This window comes from Humulus lupulus, chromosome 5, assembly GCF_963169125.1.
Source record: "Humulus lupulus chromosome 5, drHumLupu1.1, whole genome shotgun sequence".
In the NCBI taxonomy this organism is placed as follows: Eukaryota; Viridiplantae; Streptophyta; class Magnoliopsida; order Rosales; family Cannabaceae; genus Humulus; species Humulus lupulus.
In genome coordinates, this window is record NC_084797.1 from 150,348,764 (window position 1) to 150,355,727 (window position 6,964).

At 32.0% G+C, this 6,964-nt stretch overlaps 1 long non-coding RNA gene across 1 annotated transcript; it reads left to right on the forward strand.

Moving 5' to 3' along the window:
• The first annotated feature begins 360 nt into the window (after window positions 1-360).
• Window positions 361-2,537, forward strand: LOC133780662 (uncharacterized). Its single transcript, XR_009869491.1, has 3 exons — window positions 361-684; window positions 788-815; window positions 1,009-2,537. It is a non-coding gene; the product is annotated as an uncharacterized LOC133780662 (long non-coding RNA).
• The last annotated feature ends 4,427 nt before the right edge of the window (window positions 2,538-6,964 follow it).

The window sequence follows — 6,964 nt, forward strand, 5'->3', positions numbered from 1 at the left end:
TGGAATTAAAAAATTTTAATTTAGTTTTTAATAAGAAAAAATTTTAATTTATAAATATTAGAAAAAAAATAAACTAAATAAGTTGGAGATTTATAATTTTAAAATAAAATATCAACATATTAAAGTTATATATTTTTTAATTTTAACATCATAAGTCGGTTCTAGAACAGACATATCATGCTGCATCATAAGTCGATTGCTAATGGACTGACTTACCATGTTAAAATTATATATTTGTAGTTTTAACAGCATAAATCGGTTCTAAAAATGACTTATGATGCTACATCATATGTCAGTTGCTATTGGAGACATACCATCACTACACCAAATACCCATTTCCATAACACATCAATATAATACTAATAGAAAAGTATTATGGTAGAGTATTATGGTATTTGGTAAAAATATAAGCGCGGGACACTCAATTTTTGGCGGCATACATCATTTTCATTTTTTATTATTTTACTTTTAAGGGCGCTAAAGTAAGAGCAATGTATCTCTTAATAACTAGGTTTACTTATTATTATTTTTATTTATCTCTCAAACTCAATTCAGCCTTGCTTAATAAAAAAAAAACACAAACTTCTACTTATTTTATCGCCAGTCTCATCTCTCCCTCATTTTATCTATAAAACCCAGCAACAACCATCTCTCTCCTCCCTTTGCACCCTTTATCCATCCATTGTTCGTCTCTCTCTCTCTCTCAATATCTCTCTCTAAATCTTTCTAAAATTTTATTTTTTTTAAATTTTTTTTCTGTATATTAACGTTTTTTTTCTTTGTAAAGGTAAATCAAGCTATCACTCTCATACTATGTAAGTTTTTTTTTTTCCTTTTCTCCAGTTTTAGGCTTTTTTTGTTTTGTTGAATATTTAGATTTGAAGGAAATAGAAATGGGTGTATAACTTTGATTTTCTTTGTTATAGATTTGAAATAGCTACTGGTTGTAGCTTTTTTTTTTTCTTTTTCATTAATGGGTTTTAGGATTTGAATGAGCTATTGTATTAGAAGCTTGGAGGGAGGCTAGGATCATGTACACTTGGATTGATGCTATTTTAGGAATTTTCTTCCTGTATTGAAAGGTACATAGATCTTTGAATATATATACAAATATATATATATATTTATACATATTATACGAAATTCTAGGGTTTTATATGAATGCTTACATTTGCGAATTTTTCTTTCTTTCCGGGTTTGCATATAATTATTTTTTTAGAATGCCTCAAAATTACTAGTGGGTATCCCATTTAATTTTCAAAAGCTCCAATTTGAGCCCTGGATTGAGTTCACTTTTCTTTTTGTTTTTTTTCATCTGTTATTTTTTTTTCTTTCATTCTTTAATGAGTTGATGTATTTCTCGTTCATGTCAAATGGATTTGAGAGGTTCTCATCAAAGACACAAACAATCATTCATTATTAATATTTGTGTATATAAATAATATATATTTATATATTAAGCATATAAGTTCCATTTTTATTGATTAGGCATGTCATTACTTTTTCTTTTCACATGAATATGGACATTGTTCACTTAAACCTTTACTTTGTTTTTTATTAGCACATACAAAAGGAGAACAATGATTTGTGTGGAAAAATTGGGAAGAGAACAAGGAGACCTCTATACAAAAGGAGATCAAGAAAAAAGGTGATATAGGCGTAATCTAGTTTTTGTTTCAATTGATTACTTGATTTTTTGTTTTATGTGCTTTTTTATTTTATTTGCTTGTAATTTGCTAGCTTTTCTTTCTTTCCTAATTTGTGGATCATGTGTTTGTTAAAATGCCTTAATGAGACTAGTGTTTGTGTCATTTATTGTTGAGTGGAAATCGATGTATTAAACAACTTATTTTGTGGGTAATTTTCCTCTGTTTTCATCTTCCTCCTTAAGTTTATCAATTTGAATAGACATAAGTACCTTAGTTGTTGGTAATAATATTTTTAATGCTAATACTGCAATGGAAGGTACCTTCGAAGCCACTATCATCAAAGTTGTTCATATGTCAACTTGTCTCTCACGGTGAAATTGACGGCTACCGATCACTGCTCATTATCTTGGGTTTGAATCAGATTTGATATTATTTATGAGCTACATGTAGTATTATATAATACATACCACGTTGAACTTTTTATATGTGATAATGGTATATATAAACTACTTATTCATCTTTATAACTAAGTACATATCATTCTTTAATTTGTCTACAATAAGTTAGAATAGGGTATTTTTGGTTCTGGGTTTTGCATGAGGAAGAGTAGGTTGAGTAATGATTAATGCACGAGGAGGAGTAGGTTGAGTAATGGCTAATGGGGAAGAGAAAATTAGTAACTTTTATCGTCTTGGGTTTAAAAATGAAGTATTACATTGATGAAAACATATTTTAGAATGGATGCCATATTATTTGTTATATGGATAATATACTTCTTTGACTCTTGTGGTAATATCATAATTTCAAATTTATTAAAAATACATAATAATATATAGTGTTACAAGCTTAGACAACAAATAACAAAAAATAAAAAGAAAAAAAATGTGAGAAAGAAAGACCAAAGCTTAATGATGTTAAATTAATACAAAGGATAATATTAAAAAAAGCTTAATGGTTTATGATATCACCATCTTTGATGGTTTATTTATTTTATTTTTTAAAATACCCTCTTTGATGGTTGAACAAAAGAAACTCATTTGTTTTGTTTCTTTGGTCTCTACATTGACTGTGATGCCATTTTCTTGGCCTTAAGAAAATTAAGTCTAATTGATCATCATCATCATCATATTAAGTATCTGTATATTCATTATGTTAGAAATTTATTGGGGTCACAATTGTATATATAAAATGTGTGTTGGGTCATCAAATAAAATAAGTCAAATTTATGTGGTCTATTTAGGAATAAAGTTTATGACTTAAGGGCATGTTTGTCATGATTTTAATATGTGGATACCAATTAGACAATTTTTGATTTGATGAGGGGCCAAATTAGAAATAGTTAATAAATATTACTAATTGCTTTGGCAGTTGGTAATATAATGGATAATGGTCCCCATTTTTGCATCGTATCGTATTTTTCAGATTCCTGAATCCCCATCATCAGGAAAATAAGGCTTCAAAGGTTTTTGATGCAAAATTGGAAGATCATACCCTTTTACAAACGATTCAATGGACTCCGGTACGCTTCCGCTAATCTTTGATTCTATAGTTAGATTTCTCATGAATTAATTAGGGCTAAATTCAGATTATAGTATTCTTGCACATTATTCATACGTACAATGTAGTTCCAAAAATAATTGATCTCTTGGTATTTTTATTACACACATTGATACGAGTGGTTTCTTAGAAATCAATATTTTTTATTTCAGCTAGGGCTCTTGTGATAAATATCATGTATTCCTTTGCCTTTGCTTGAGAAGTGACTCGTGTAGACTACTGTGGCAATTTGAATGATATAAGCTATGTTGTCATATTGATTGTATTTGCTTCAGAAGTGAAGCATTAATAAAATCTATGAAGAAAACCTAAGAACATGCAGATATGTTGACATTGAAACAAATGTCAATGCAATTATGCTTATTGGGAAGGGAATGAATCGTCAAGGTACATAATTATTCTTCTTGATGATTTATATTCCAGTTCATAATTACAAGTCAGATATTCATTTCATAATAGTTATATATGTCTATATATACTTGTATTGTTTAAATATGTTTGTGTTTGAGAACTTTTCCCTAGTGTGGTAGTGTCTTGCTCATTTTCTGTATGTCATTTGATTTGTTGTATTTTCTAGTGACAGCTTTTCATTGGCTAAAAAGCTATTGCTGAATATCTTGTCATGCTTTGTAATCATACATTGGGTTTTAAATGATTTATAGATTAATAGCTTTGACCATTAGCTTCCTTTTCCTTTTGTCCTCTTGAATAATTTATTATTTTGCTGCAAATTTCCACTTTTAGATACATTTTTTTTTTCTAAGGTACTAAACAAGTCCACTCTTAACTGATCTAGATTTTGGCATCTCAAAAAGTATTTCAACCGAAGCCAAAGAAGTTCTAACAGTGACAAGGAACCTGGATTTGAAAGTGATAAAGCTAGAAAACCACTGAAATATGTGGCTGCATATGATATGATGGTATGTTCCTCGTCAACCAATACAATCAGTACAATGTGGATTCTATGTTATGAGGATGATGAAGGATTTCGTGACAAATGAATTTTCAATGCGATGGCTAACTAGTAACGTAAGTGAAAATATTCATTATTAAAGTTCTAGCTTTACCTTAAGATTAAGTATATTAATTCAACTCATGCAATGAATTTTGTTTTAGTGTGGCGGGAAGAACTATTACACAAAGGATGAGATCAATGAAGTACGTGAAGAATGGGCACAATGCGTCATGGATTTGATGAGTACTACATAGGTCCACCCACTTTTGTTACTTTTAATGAGATATACTTACAATGTTAACTTAAACTTTCTTGAAGATATACACACTTTTGTTGTCCAACTATAGTTTACAATGCTTATATGAGTCATTTTGTAATTAACTTAAGACTCGTTATTTTAGATACTTAGTTCAAATTCTAGTATTTTATATTATTGTGATATATGTTTTGTTTTGTTCAGTTTGTTTGTATAAAAAGCATGATTTGTTTTGGGCGTAATACACTTTTTAAGAAAAAAACACCATAAGTCGGTTCTACTAAAACTGACAATAGATGTCTATACCATAATTCGGCTGTGAACCGACATATCATGTTTTACACCAGAGGTCAATGTACAACCGACCTACCATGTCTTACACTAGAGGTCGGTTTGCAACCGACGTACCATGTCTTACACTAGAGGTCGGTTTGCAACCAACGAACCATGTCTTACACCAGATGTCGGTTTTCCACCGACGTACCATGTCTTACACCAGATGTCGGTTTGGCGCCAACTGACCTACCACGTTTTTACATCATAAGTCACTGCATGGGAAGTCAGTTCCCAACCGACTTATGAACATTCAGATGTCAGTTTTTAACCGACTTATCATGTAATTTTTGTAGTAGTGGTTTTAGTAAAGTTAGATGAATGTAATGGGAAATTATTTAGATCACATTAATTATAGAAACAACCACTTTTATAATTATGTTTTTTGTAATTAATTACATTCATAGGGTTATTAATAAACTAGTAATTAATTTGGAATTAATTGATTAGTTTAATAAAACACATTTAATTTAAAATAGTAAACGGGAGAAAGTGAACATCTCAATGTGACATATGGTCTCCATTATTAGTACAACACCGTGAGATATGAATAAGGCCTCAATGCGGCTTTGTTTCCATCCCCCTAAGGAAGGTTTCTAGACATATCAATACCAAGGTTGCCTTCTTACGAAGATAGGAGGAAGTGATGTATTTTAGGCTTGACCGAACCTAAGGCGGCACTCTCTAAGTTAAGCCATGAAATCTGAAATAATGGGTTACACTTACAAAGATGTAATTAAGCTTTTGCGGTGGATAATTGCATCTTGACCAAACCAGCGATACTTTATATTTAAAAGAGAAAATAAAGAGTTATTTTAAGTTTTAAATTATAAAGATAAGATTGTCTTATAAGCTATCAGAATTTAACTTGACTGACCCTAAGGCAACACTTTATTTGTTGGGTAGCTTTATCGTGGAAAAGTAAATGTTAATGTATGTGTTTTCATTGTTGCATTCATGCATCATGTTTACTTTCCAAAACATTAATATTTTTTCAAATGATAATATTATTATTTTTTATTTATTTCAGTAATGTCGAACGGTGGCAATCCAATAACCACTTTACTATCACTTGAAAAACTTAATGGATATAATTCTATAAGATGGAAATCAAATCAAAATCTTATGTTAGTCTGTGAGAACCACAATTTTTTCCTGACTAAGGAATGTCCTGAAGAGCCCACTGCCCCTACCCCAAAGAATTTTCGGGACAAGTATGATGCCTAGATTCAATCCAGTAATAAGACAAAGTGTTACATGCTTGTGAGCATGAATGATGTTCTGAGAACAAAGCATGAAACCATGGTGTTGACCACAAATTTGGCCAAGGACGTGTAGACGTCAAAACGACAATAAACCTTCAAGAGAAAAATACGACACAGATAATTTTTATAGTGGTTCAGCCCCAATGTGTTGGTAATAGCCTAGTCCACTTAGAGTTATGATTATAAATCTACACTCAAGATCAGATGAACCTGAGTCAACTGAGTTTCTTCAGTGCAGATGAAAAGGATACAACACTTCTCTCAAGGTGCAAAATACTCTCTTCGGAAAATCAGAATTCGAATCCCCTCAATGATGCCATGAGCTTTGTATTTATAGGCTCAGGACCGTACAACTGAAATCCCTCATAATCGAGATCTTTCTATTACTCTCTCAATATTTAGTTAATAATAATATTTAAAATACAACAATAAACGACTTCTTCGGGATAATCTGAGAGATTCCCGCGTAGGCACGACTGATTCTAGTCTAAGTTGTTGCTGGAATTCTGCTTCCATAACAATAATCTGTTCAGTAAGTCGGCGTTACTTCTTGGAGAGAAACTAGTCGGCCAAACACCTCACCAGTCGGCCAAGCACCTGACTGGTCGGTCAAGCATCTCTCTTGGTCGGCCAAGCACCTCTCTGGTCGGTCAAGCACCTCTCTCGGTCGGCCAAGCACCTATCTGGTCGGTCAAGCACTTCTCCCGGTCGGCCAAGCACCTCTCTGGTCAGTCAAGCACCTCTCCTGGTCGGCCAAGCACCTGACTGGTCGGTCAAACACCTCTCCGGTCGGCCAAGCACTTGACTGGTCGGCCGAAGTAGGTAACTGACCAATCAAATATCTCTTGCCACTTGTCACCATTATTGCCACGTCACCATTTCAAATTTTTTGGGGATAATATTTGACCCCCAAAGTTTATTATATGATATTCTCACATAATAAACTTTT